General features: G+C 38.3%; 2 long non-coding RNA genes across 2 annotated transcripts; both read right to left on the bottom strand.

Moving 5' to 3' along the window:
* Positions 1-9,057: 9,057 nt before the first annotated feature.
* LOC112785155 (uncharacterized) lies at positions 9,058-10,781 on the bottom strand. The gene is made up of 3 exons (XR_011878573.1): positions 10,709-10,781; positions 10,199-10,340; positions 9,058-9,890 (listed from the first exon to the last, which is right to left on the bottom strand). It is a non-coding gene; the product is annotated as an uncharacterized lncRNA (long non-coding RNA).
* Positions 10,782-11,197: 416 nt separating this feature from the next.
* Positions 11,198-13,414, bottom strand: LOC112785156 (uncharacterized). Its single transcript, XR_003194169.2, has 5 exons — positions 13,018-13,414; positions 12,762-12,928; positions 12,442-12,676; positions 11,960-12,084; positions 11,198-11,221 (listed from the first exon to the last, which is right to left on the bottom strand). It is a non-coding gene; the product is annotated as an uncharacterized lncRNA (long non-coding RNA).
* Between the last annotated feature and the right edge of the window lie 290 nt (positions 13,415-13,704).

The raw sequence follows: 13,704 nt of genomic DNA, 5'->3' as shown, positions 1-13,704 counted from the left end.
AGTAACATATTTATTATGAGAATAAAACATGTCTAATGAGGCCTTAGCATTGCTAAAGTCATCAAAGAGTGCTGGTGCTAAGCTGCACCAGTAAATTGTGAACCCGGTTAAACCGGTTTTCTGTTTTTAACTAAAACTGATTAGGTAATCTTATAATATCATTCAAGAGGCTTCTAATACTCATATAATTATAATATCATCCTATTATCTCTCTTCTCTCATAAATCGGGTCCGGTTTGTCAAACTGAGACTATTTACGAAAAATCGAATCAAAACTCCTAACTGATACGGTTCAAAAACTAGGTTCTTCGCGACCGTGTTATCGAGCTTGTCTCGGAATAGGTTCTAACTTAAAGATGACATAATGAAAATGAGGATTGAGATACTTGATGATATATCAAAGGTTTTCCCCTTACTGATCTTCCGGAAAAATTTGTACTTTTAGAAAACATCTCGCGTACTCGAAAATCGGGGTTGTTACATTTGGTGTCACCCAAGGTGCCACGAATATGCATATAAGGATGCACAGTTAGTTAGTTAGTTGGTATTCATGAATAAACAATCTAATTCTTTTTCTTTATTATTCTAGCCGTAAAGTTTAAATCTTTTTTTTATGATATTGATTTTTTTTTATTTTATTTTTATAGGGAAAAGGAAAGGAGCATTGAAGAGGATTGATTGGACAATTAAATGAAGAATATTCGGCCACTTCATGAAGAGGGATTACACATGTGTCCCAAAGGAGAATGCATTGGAAAATGTTGTCATGCAACATTGAAGAAAGGAGACCCTTGAAGACCGACCCAATAGCCCTCATAAAGATGAGGATCCTTGTGCTCATGATCTGCAAAACCCCATCCGTCCATCCAACAACCACTACATCAATCCATACCTTTCATCCCCTCATCATCTCCCTATATAAGTGAGTCCTAGTGCGTACTTACCCCTCACACTCAAATTCCCACTCTCCACACTTCACACTTCCGGCATCCAAAATTCCTTCATCACACCTCGTCCTAACCAACCAAATTCCTCATTTATCCGTACCTTCTAATCTCCTCACACAGCAACTCAAATTCATGGCATCATCAAGCTCCAAGAGGCAAAAGTGGAAGGAACCAATGGAGAGCATTCCTTTCGATGAGAAGAGATTCAAAATTGCGTTCCATGAACAAGAATTTGAGCGGATAAAGCTCAAAAAGATACTGCCCGAGTTAACCTTCCAAATCAATGAAGACGAATGCCCACAGATTCGGGAGAAAATTGAACAAAGAGGGTGGCAAAGGCTCACGAATCGAGAGGGGAAGATCAATGCAAACCTCATCAAAGAGTTCTATGCAAATGTGGTTAGAGAAGACAAAACCAAGGCCCCAACCTTCAAAAGCTACGTAAAAGGAAAGGAGATGGACTTCAGCCCAAATGCTATAACAAGAACTCTTCACCTGAAATCACCACATTTTGATGAGCTCAGTTATCATACAAGGATAAATAAGAGCCCTGACAATGATGAGCTCACAGAAATTGTGACTGATATTTGTGTTATAGCAGCTGACTGGGAGAGGTATGCAGATGGGAGACCCCGATTCATCAAGAGGGGAGACCTTAGCCCAGAGGCCAAGGGATGGTTTGAACTCGTAAGGAGGTCTATCCTCCCAACTACAAATAATTCAGAGATCAATATCAATCGAGCGACTATGGTACATTGCCTAGTACAGGGTGGAGAAATCAATGTGCATGAACTCATAGCTGAGGGGATTCAAGAGTCAGCTGAAAAGGTTGATCCAGGTTCTAGGCTTTAGTACCCCAGCACTATTCTCAGATTGTGTACAAGAGCCAAGGTAGTCTTCGAGGATAGCAATCCAGACTGGGTGAATCCTGGGAGGCTAGTTACACTCCAGTGTCTGATCTACACTACTCCCGCCCAACAACAAAGAAAACCCCAAATAGGAAAGCAAAAAGCGAAAGAAGGAGCTTATCAAGAGGAATCTCATCAGGAAGAATATCAACAAGAAGAACATCATGACCCAGCCAACTTGAATATGAATCACCTTCTAAGAGCCATTGAAAATTTGGAGATGAGACATATGGAAGGACAAGAGCAAATACTAAACCATCAGTCCAACTGGATGAGCCAACAAGAAGAGTGGTAGAAACAACAAATGGAGCAGCAACAGGAACACTACTCCCAGCTCGCTCAAGCCATCCACCAAGTTACTGAGAGGCAAGAACGTCAAGATAAGCACTTGCAAGAACTCAATCAGTGGCAAATAGCTCAGATGAAAGCATTCAATGAGTTCACTGTACTTAATGAAGGACGGCAACTACATAGGGAGGAGTTCAATGTAAACACTCAAGCCAAGTTGAACAACATGTCTAGTCATATGCATCATCTACACTATGCTATCCCTACATATGATGAGGTTCAAAAAGATTTTGTAGAAAAAGAAGAGAGGAAAGTGAAACAGCAGAAGGAAACACTAAAGAAGAAGATGGAAGATGGTGGTTTCTGGAAGAAGTTGATTGGAAAGAGCAAAGGGAGTGGGAGTACGATCACTCAAGAGGGACACAAAGAGGACAAGCAAGGAGGAGAGCATGGGCAACCACATGAGTAAAAGGTGGTGGAGTTCCTTCTTTGGTCCATCTTTTTCTATGCTTTAAATAAGGAAGATCGTGTATGAAATAAAACATGCTTCCATGATAGTTTGAACCTTTTTAAATTTTGTCTTTTAAGCTTTTTGTTGAATAGGTCTATGCTTGCTAGTCTTTATGTCACTGCATCCTTACCTTACTTATTTGTATGCTTGTCCTTTTGAATCAAATGAAAAGAGAATGAGTGTTTTATAAAAGCCCAGAGTGGAGTTTATACTATGGTGTAAGTTCCTGAGTTTGTGGTGTGGTCATAAGTTAGCTAAGTTGGTTCAACCACAAGGTGGAAAGACAACTATCTGTCATGAATACTATGCTTTGAACATACCCATGAGACTAGCTAAATAATAAGATCCTAATAAGAAAAAGGGAAAGAACAATCAAAGTTAAAGAATAAAAAAAAAATAATAATAATAATAGCAAGAAAAGAGGCTAGGCACCAAGGGTTTGAGCCTTGAGGGATGTGTCTGTGGTGTTCCTGTACCAAGGATCTGCTTGGATTACTAAGATCTTAGGGGTGCTTTATCACTTGGTAACTTGGGTTAACTAACCCGGGATTATCAGCTGGAAGTCCACTATCAAGAGCAATCCTTGCTACAGAACATTTAGTAACCCAAAGAGGTGCTGGACACCAAGACCTCAAGGAAAAAAAATAAACAAACCATGTGCCTGTGGTGTGTATGTGTGGGGGAGAGACTTGAGGAAGTAAGTCCTTAGGGGTGCTTCAACACCTAGCACCTTGAACCAACTGGTTCGGGAGTGTTGGCTGAAAGCTTATTTTAAAGAGTTGCCCCCTTACAGAGCACTTAGCCTAAGAACACAAATAAGCCCTGAAATGACAACAAAAGGATTAATGAATAAAAGTCTCATGGGATGCAATCACAGTGAGTATTCTAGGACATGATAAAGGTCTGAAAGCCAGTGAAGGAATGAACCTAAGTTGCTATGCATGAAACCACCATAAAACCAGAAACATGACTTCCACAAGAATGACTCATTTCTCTTGGCATTCCATTCATCATTCTCTTGTTCCAGTACTTGCTTAGGGACAAGCAAACTTTAAGTTTGGTGTTGTGATGCCAGGGCATTTTGGCCAGTTTCACTGACCTTTTCTTTACTGTTTTTAGGGTAGTTTCATGCATTTTCTTAGAAAATAAGCTCTTTTTGGATAGATATTCACTTACATCTTGATTCAAGCATACATTGTGCACTTTACATGATTTCATAAGGATTTTGCATGAATTTAATGACAAATTGGATGTTGCATTTCCCATGACTTGGATTAGAACTTTGATGCACTTTGTTGCTTGATTTCAGGACAAAAGAAGCAAGGAAGAACCACGTTAGCAGCCACGTTAGTCCCACTAACGTGACCTCTAACGTGGAATGGGAGCTAACTTGCAAAGTTAATGAGAAAGGTAAACGCCAATAACGCCCTCGAAGCCATCATAGCCCACGTTAAGAGTCACGTTAACTTAGTTAACGTGAACTCTAACGTGGAAGAAGACAATAAGACCAATGTTAGTGACACTCCCCTTTGTCACTAACGTTGGACCAAGCTCATAATTGGCCACGTTAGTTGCCACGTTAACTTAGTTAACGTGGAATCTAACGTTAAGAAGCAAAAGAGAAGCCAATGTTAGTGACATTCACCTTTGTCACTAACGTTGGCCAAGCTTCCATAAGCCACGTTAACTCCCACGTTAACTTAGTTAACATGGAAGCTAACGTGGAGAGAGCAATTGGTCGCCAACGTTAGTGACACTTACCTTTGTCACTAACGTTGGGGTGAACCACCAAGAGCCACCATGAGCAACATTAACTCCCACGTTAACTTAGATAATGTGGAAGCTAACGTGGATAAAGAGATGATGAGCCAACGTTAGTGACACTCACCTTTGTCACTAACGTTGGAGATGGCTAGCATGACTACGTTAGAAGCCACGTTAACTTAGTTAACGTGGACTCTAACGTGAGAAAGAGGGGCACATTGGAACGTTAGTGACAAGCTTACGTTAAGAGCCACGTTAACTAAGTTAACGTGGACTCTAACGTAGGGAAGGGGGTTTATCAACGTTACTGGGAAAGGTAAGTCCTAATAACGTGTGCAAAGGACCAAGAGGCAACGTTAGTGGCAACGTTTGTGCCACTAACGTTGAGGTTAATGTGGCTCATACTTGGGTGAGCAACGTTAGTGAAAAAGGTGATTGTCACAAACGTTCTCGAACCCACACTTTCACTTAACGTTAACACCACTAACGTCCTAAGCTAAAAGTCCCTGCCTACTTCACACTTTCTCTCTGCAAGCAAAGTTAAGCCCAATAATGAAGATAACTGCTTCAAACTCAGGATCCAAAAGCCCATACCCAAGACTTGAAGAGCCAACTAGAAGATCAGAAGAGTAGTATATATAGGAGTAGCTTTGAATTAGTTTAGGGGGCTGAAAACTTTAGGGAGCCTTTGGCCTAGAATTACTCTTTGTATTTTACTTTCTCTGCACTTCTAGTTTACTTTCAGCATGTATTCTCCATCTTTGTTTTCATTTTCCAGAGCTATGAACAACTAAACCCCTTTCATTGGGTTAGGGAGCTCTGTTGTAATTTGATGGATCAATTTTAGTTTTCATTCTCCTTCTTCTATCTTTTCTCTTGATTTTACTAGAAAGCTTTCGATCTTCATCCAATTGGGTAGTTATCTTGGAAAAGAAGCTATTCATACTTGGATCTCTTCTGAACATTGAAAGAGGAATGAAGGGATCATGCTAGAAATGCTTTCTCATGCTGGACCAAATTGGGTGTGGATGGATATGTGACTATAATCCTTCCAACACTTAATTTGGGAAATGCATGTGGTATAATCAGTGACCATACTTCATCTCTTCTCATGAGCAATTGACCAAGGAATTGGCTATTGATCAAGATTTGAGAGATTAAATTACAAGGAAAGAAAGGAGCATCCATCATATTTTAGTCAATCAAACTTCATGGGAAACTCTCCACCACCATAGAATAATTCACTTTACTATGCTCATGGTGGGTGAAAGTATCAAGAACATGAAATGGGGTACTTTTCCCAGCCACAAAATGGTCCATATTTTGGTGAAATTGATCACTACTCAAGTTGTGGCTGGGAAGATCAAAATCAAAGAGATTTCACTCATTCATACCCCATTCAACAAGAGCCATCACCTCTCAGTTATCCAACCTCACCTCCAAGTTTTACATACCTAAATTCTCCATCATTTGAGTATGCCTTAGCACAAAAGTCTATCCTAAATCCATACAATTTATTTCACCATCAACAAAACTCAATCCACTACCCACAAGAGTCATACCACTTTCAGAACACACAACCACAAAACAACCAATTCCATTTACAAGCCAACCCCCCCAACCTTTACAACCTACCCAACCGCCTTTAGATAGACTTGCTAGGATGGAACTCATCATGGAAGAGCTCAAAAAAAGTAGAGAAGAAGAGAGACTCGCTAGGATAGAACTCCTCCTTGAAGAAATAATAAAGACAAACGAAGAGGAGAAAATAACAGAAAGAGACCATAAAGAAAAATTGAGGCAAAATGCACAACTCTATTCTGAAGAACAATTAATTGAAGAGCTGAGATCACAAAGAGAGACCACTTCACTCTCTCCAGAAACAGAGGAGTTCATTCAAAGGTCAAGAATAAGGGAGGAAGTCAATCAAGGGAACCCACACTCCAATGAAACAGAGAGTTGCACAGAGGGTGAGTTCATTGAACCACCAATTCAAGAAGATCTTGATGAAGAGGATGCTCCAACCATAATACATCACCCAAGTCCTGAGATCAAGGTGGTGAAGGCAATCAACATGAGCACTAAAAAGAGGATGGTGACCAAGAAAAGAAGGACAATATCCATGAAGAAGAAAAGGTCAACTAAAAGCCATCCCACCCCTACCCCAACAAGCAAGTTTACACAAGCTAACAACAAAAAAAGCTTGCTGGGGAGAAGTACTCAAAACAAGGGGCATTAACTAGCTCCTCTTTCCTCTTGAGGTCATCCCTCTTAACAAACTGGAAGAAGAGGAAGAAAGGCATGAACAACATGTCAAGCTAATGACATTAAAAGAGCGCTTGTTGGGAGGCAACCCAACTGTAGGTAACATTTCTTTGCTTTGCTTAGTTCACTTTCAATAATTTGGCATATGATTGCATTCTAAGTTTGGTGTTGCCATGCAACAATTTGATTTTCAATCTTCACTGGGTACTTGCAACATTCTAAATTGAAAGTGTCACACTAAGTTTGGTGTTGCCACTTAACTTTCATGCAAAGTACCATGCCAACACCACTTATTAATGCAATCAAAATGTCTCTGTTTGTATCTCTTGTGCCTTTATTGTATCCTTAACCTTGCTTGCTGAAACACATGCATACTCACACTTCATTCTAAAATATTCTTGATCCATCATAGACCCCATCACCACTGTTTTAATTGTTGCTTGAGTATAAGAAATCATTCTATGTCTGGTGTGGGAAGGGGAAGAATAGGAGGAAAAGGGCAACAACAATGAAGATGAACTACAAGGTAGTAAAGTTCCTTTTTCCGCTTACTTATTTCCAGCATTTTAAATTGCATGATTGTCTTCTATTTTCTTTGTATGCATGTGTGATTACTCCTTATGAATAAGCATAATTTGATATTTGATTTGTAACATGTTGCTATGATATCATGATTATCATCTTGAATTTTACTTGCACCCAATATCTCTAAGAATACAACAAAGAAATCATTCTTTTGAAAGGAAAATATTGAAGAATTTTATAAATCTTGGGGCAAGCAAAAGATTAAGAGGAGTGGAGGTTCTGATTGTATGATTGTGTATTGAGGTTGCATGTTTGTGAAAACTTGCATTGGAGCACATAGACAGGAAATGAAGTTTAGAGAAGTATTATGAAATTTCTCGAACATCTATTGATCCAAGAAGCAGTAACAAAAGAAAACAAAAGAAAAAGAAAAACAAAGAACAAGCCCAAGGCTCTGAGCATCAATTACTAGGAAGAAGAAGAAAGAAACAAGAACTCAAAGAGTTATTGTCCTAGTTAAATGCTTGTGGTGGATTTGTATCAAAGAGAGAGGCTTGAGCAAGTAAATCCTAAGGGGTGCTTCAACACCTAATACCTTAGACCAACTGGTTTGGGAGTATTGATTGAAAGCTTATCTTAAAAAGCCGCTTTGATACATGACACCTAGAGTCGAGGCCAAATTCCAAAAAAAGAAAGAAAAATGCTAGAAAATAAGTGCTGCTTCAAGGTGACAATCTATAAAGAGATTTCCATAATATCATTTGAATGAAAGTTCTAAGATCTAAGACTTCCAAATGTAAGGACTAATGAGCACTGGAATCCATGCATAAGCATACAAATTAGAGTTCACCCCACTGCCACTTATTCACTTCACCCACTAAGGCATCATAAGCAATTCTTCAATACATTTCAATTAAGAGAATTCTTTGTGCATAGTTCTTTTCTTGCTTAGGGACAAGCAAGATTTAAGTTTGGGGTTGTGATGCCAGGGCATCTTGGCTAGTTTTACTAGCCATTTTTTGTATGCTTTAGGGTGGTTTCAAGCATTTTTCTAGGAAATGAGCAAGTATTTGGATGAAAATGCATTCACACCATGATTCAAGCAAACATTGTGAATTTTGAATGATTTCATGAGAATTATGCATGAATTGAATGATAAAATGGATGATGCATGATCCCATGATTAAGAGCAAGACTTTGATGCACTTTGTTTGATTGATTTCAGGTAATAAGAAGCAGAGAAGAGCCACGTTAGTGGCTATGTTAGTACCACTAACTTGGCCATTAACGTGGAAGGAAGGAAAGTTGGAACGTTAGTGGGAACGTTAATGGCATCAACTTTGAAGAAGGAGCAGCGTTAGTGGCAAAAGTCACTACAAGAAAAACACCCATTCAGGTACACTTGAAAAGTGTAGCCAAAAGTGAAAAAAAATGATGCCTTAGGCTACGGCTACGCTTTTTGGGCTACGGCTACGCTTTTTGGGGTGATTCCTATTCGGCCGTTGCCTATTCTCAAAGGCTACGCTTTTCTGCACCAAGGGCTACGCTTTTGGCGTTTGGGAATAGGCTACGCTTTTCAAGTGATGCTGTCCAGGACCAAAGGCTACGCTTTTCAGCTTTCATTTTTCTAGAATAGGCTACGCTTTTCAACGCTACTACATCACTTATAAAGCGTAGCCACATTGTATACCATAGCTACTTTTTATAAGCGTAGCCTTAGATCCCTCTTTTTTTTTCTTTTTTGTATACTATAGCTACTGTATATAAGTGTAGCCTTAGGTCCCTCATTGTTTTTTTTTTATTTTCTATATATATATATTCTAATAATTTTTTTTTCTAAAACCTAATATTTAGTAATATGATTATATATTACATGTATAATAATTTTATAATTTTATTTGAATAAATTGAATATTATAAAATAAAAATAAATACATAATTATACTAAATAATTTCTTTAAATAAATACATAATTCTATTCTACGTGTTAGCGTCTTTTTGAGACTGCTGAGAACAATTTGCGAGTCCTTGCTACCCAAGACAAATAAAAAAGAATTGCTGTATATAATGCTTCCATGACTCTTTGAAGTTCCTTGCTATGAGAAGCCTTCATGTTTCATGAACATTGCATAAAACAGCTCATTCCATGTATCAGGTACACCAGGCAGACACCAGTGGCTGCAATCTTGCTGATGGAGTGCCGCCGTGCCGCCATTCGGACCAAGATAGTAGATTGATGAGTGTCCATCTTTTCTCTGAGCTGTCATCTCTGTTATATTCAATATTTTTAACTTGACAAGTTCAGTGCTGTTTTTGTGTGATGATAGCAATGAATTGCCTATTTTGAATTGTGACCAGTTATCATTAGGCACTAATGACATGTTAAGCTCTGGCAGTGTTTCCAAATGACAACTTCCACCGCTTCTCCAATCTCCACTTTTGTTCATACATTATTGGATAAATATATGTAAAACTTGGAAGGCAAAATATAAATCATAACAATTGTTGCAACAAATTACAAACCTGAAGTGCACGGGTGCATATGTACGAAAGAAAACTTGACTCTTGTTAAGATTTACAGTATCTTGTATCCAATTCAACACAGTCTCCATTGACTTCCTATATGCATCTTCCACCTTCATTTCCATCTTAACTTCCATACCTTGTTGGAAATAACAGCCCCTGAGCAAATATGAAAAGGTTTGTTTATCGAGATTCCAGAATTAATCCACGTATTAAATGATTCTTAAAAGTTAGCACAACACTGCTACCAGCTCAAACAACTAAACCAAAATAACTGTAAAAATTACAAACAAAAAAATTGTAATTGCCATGCAACCATTTAACCACAAATTCAGCACAATCATCATTTAGCAAGAATTAAATTGATATAATCAAACAGATTTGGGACCCAGCAGCAGCAGCAGCAATTAAATCATTCAAGAGATAACGGCAAAACAACAAAATAGGGCAGGAAAAAAAAAGACAACCTAGAAGAAGGTGGAAATTAGGGCAGAACCGGATAGCACAGGACAGAATAGTAGCAGGCAAAATCGAAGAAAAGGAATTTGTGAAACAGCAGGCAAAGACAGCAGACGCTGGTGGTGCTGGGTGAGCCACCAAATTTTGCTCCTGAAAAGGAAACACAATTATGTCCACTGGCAGGTCTCCATAGGAACAGTTTACTAAGTTTTTAAAAATCATAGGGACGCATCAAAGATCTTATTATTGCTTCATCAAAGGACATATGCTCAGGATCTTAGATTTAACAATTTTTTCTATCTTATATTTACTTAATTTGAATTAATAACTTCAAACTTAACTACTTAAAGCATGCACTACTCAATCATTTTTTCCATGAAATGGAATTTTGTAACTCATCAATATGTTCATATATTTCTCTGTACATAAGCCCCCATATTAGGCATTCACTTTGGCTTCATTCAAAATTTTAGTTGAACCTCAGATAGAAAAGAGAAATAAAGATGGCAGAAACATACCAAGATAAAGTCTTATTGGATGTTGAAAGATAGTTCACGAGCATACCCAAATTTCTCTTGAGGACGCCATAAACTACACTTGAAGTCTGAAAGGGGAGGGGGGAAAATGAAAAAATCATCCTCAACAAAACATTAAGGTGTATTGACAGGTATTAGTCATCTTAAATTTTTCTCTTTAAACCATACTCACAACCAGCAAAGCATACAAAATTAAAGATAATTTTTTAAATGCAGAGGTTTCATAGTTGTTTCATGCAGGCTACCTTTATCACCACATCTTTTATGGAAAGACTCATGGAAGTTTACAGCATCATCTGAGAAAAAGTACCTAAAGAAGTCTTCAACCTTTATCTACAGTTTGTAAATTTAAAATTTTAAAATTTCTAATAAATTTACAAGACTAATATTACTAAAGTCAACAAGGGAAAACTTGAAAATGAAAAAAAATGGTATTTTTTCTAATAAGAAATACCAGAAAATCAGCTTCTACAACACCTGTGTATTCTTCTGGGACTGCACATTAGAAAATAAGCTCAGATCAGCAGAGTTTTTGAAAAAATATGATGGATTAATAAAATATATTATAAGTTAAATACAATAGATATTTTTTTTATCTTTTTTATAAAAGAATAATTTCATTAAGATTTAAGGAGAAGGATAATATGATAAAAAAGCAAAACAAAGGATTCATCTATAAAGCATGGCTTTTAAACCCTAAACACAATGGGCATGAAAAATTGATCAATTTTGCTTAGGCAAAGTTTCCTAGTTTATTTAATATTTTTTAACTTCTCAGACCATAAATAAACAGAGGGGTTGGAGAATTTCAAAGACGGGATCAATCAAGTCCGTTTACCAACTTCTATTTATAAGAAATCCCATTTCAATTTGGTTTCCTTTCTTATCAACAACAGAACCAACTTTCCCACCAATAAAAGTCCTCGACTCATATATATCCACCTGATCGAGAGCAATTAGAAGTAAACACACTAGATAAAATGCATTAGCTAGAATATCCTAATAAATTTAACACCATAATTGTGTTAAGAAACTGACCAAATCACTCCCCTTTGCTTCAAAAATCAAGTTTACCATGTACACCATAACATCCAATTTCAAAATAACATTTTCTTCGTTCCATACTGATAAGTCGCTTTGACTTTTCACATATATTCATAAATCAAAGTATCAAAATGACTTATAAAATATGAAATGGAGGAAGTGTGATATTAAAGATTAAAGGAGCTGAACCTCGTGTCCTTGATCCAAGAGTTCCAGTGTAGTTGACATGCCAGAAAGCCCAGCTCCAAGGATGGCAACTTTCAGCTTTGGTCCTCGATAATGTTCTGGCTCCGGCGAAAACAGCCCTTTTGGCGCTGGCAGGAAACCATTTCATTTGTCAAACTTACAGCTCAGCTCAATTACTTAATAACTAAACCTGGTAACATGGCAAACCAGATTCATTCATAAGCTCACACCACTCCCCTATGATATGTGTTGCGTACTCAGGTTTGAGACTTGATTAGGGTCAATAGTGGATGAGAACTCTTAATATTTTGTGTATAACTGTGTGTGTAGTATAGGTGTGTGTTGTGATATTATAATACTCAAAATTATAGGCTATCCAATTTATGACAAAAAAAACAATTAGAAAACTGAAATATAAAACGAGTAACATGGTGAATATGCAGCTAGCATACATAGTAATTAAAATATTTAATAATTGGACTTACAATGTTCCAGCGAATTGTGTGCTAAGATAAGCTTGGTCTTCAGGGAAGAACCTGGCAAGGCCAAAGTCTCCAATCTTGGGATGAAACTTATGATCAAGAAGAATGTTGCTTGCCTTGATGTCTCGGTGAACAATTCTTAGATGTGAATCCTCATGAAGGTACTGCAATCCCCTTGCCACGCCTAGAACAATTTGGAACCTAGTGCTCCAATTCAGGAATCGATCAGCATTGTTCCCTGCATGAGGGGAACATTCAAAGTTTCAATTTGCTCTGTTTAACCAATCCTAAGCTCTTGTGGGAATTAAAAAAAGAAGGGATACCATATATGAAGAGGTCCAAACTTCTGTATTCACAATCCTAACCATCCCTCACAATCCAGTATTCACCCACAGGCACAGAAATTCAGCAAAAATTAATGAAATTGAAAGTTCAAACGCTCCCCTTCCCTCTCTTCCAGTCCAATACAACTTCTAAAATATATTGTTGCCTACAGAGACATCGAAATTAAAATTGAAATGAGAATGAAATGAAAGTTGAAGAGGGAGAGAGAGAGAGATAGAGGTTAGGAGTACGGACAGGAGCACAGCAAGCCCTAGCTGCGGCGGCGGCTTCAATCGACCCCAGGAGCGACGACAGTGCACGGCGGAACAGCCTCCTCTCTTGCGTCGCATCTTCGTCCTCTCTCTCCATCTCGTCTGCAAATCGTCTCTCTCTCCCCTCCGGGCTCCCTGCTCCGCGACGGCAATGGCGGCGGCTGCAGCGACGTTGCGGCGGTGACCCCCTCTCACTCTCTATTCTCTCGATCGCGCTCTCTCATCTCCGTCTCCCTCCTCTCCTCCCTCTGGTTCACTCTTTCTCTCAGATCTGGGTGTGTGTGTGTGAAAGGGGGGCGTGGTGGCAGTGGTGAGTGATGGTGAGAATGAGTGTGAGTGTGTGGGTGTGTTAGGGTTAGGGTTTTCAACAATTAATTCGAAGGTGAAGGTGATTTGCGAAGGTGAGGGGCGAAACTTTTTTTCTGATCAGAAGGTGAAAGTGAGGGTATTCGAAGGTGAGTGATTTGGTGATAAGGAAAAGAAAAATTACTAAGTGTTTGGGTGCATTTGGCCTAGATACATTAGGCTACGTTTTTAAAGTGCACCCAAAACTTAACAAATAGGCTACCCTTTAAAAGTGTCTCCTTTGATATGAAAAGTGAACTTATAGATATTAACCTACGGCTACGCTTTATAAGTGATTTCTATAATACCTAAGGCTACGCTTTTT

This window comes from Arachis hypogaea, chromosome 20, assembly GCF_003086295.3.
Source record: "Arachis hypogaea cultivar Tifrunner chromosome 20, arahy.Tifrunner.gnm2.J5K5, whole genome shotgun sequence".
In the NCBI taxonomy this organism is placed as follows: domain Eukaryota; kingdom Viridiplantae; phylum Streptophyta; class Magnoliopsida; order Fabales; family Fabaceae; genus Arachis; species Arachis hypogaea.
Note: the sequence above shows the minus strand (reverse complement) of the source record. Positions and strands in the feature narration are given on the sequence as shown.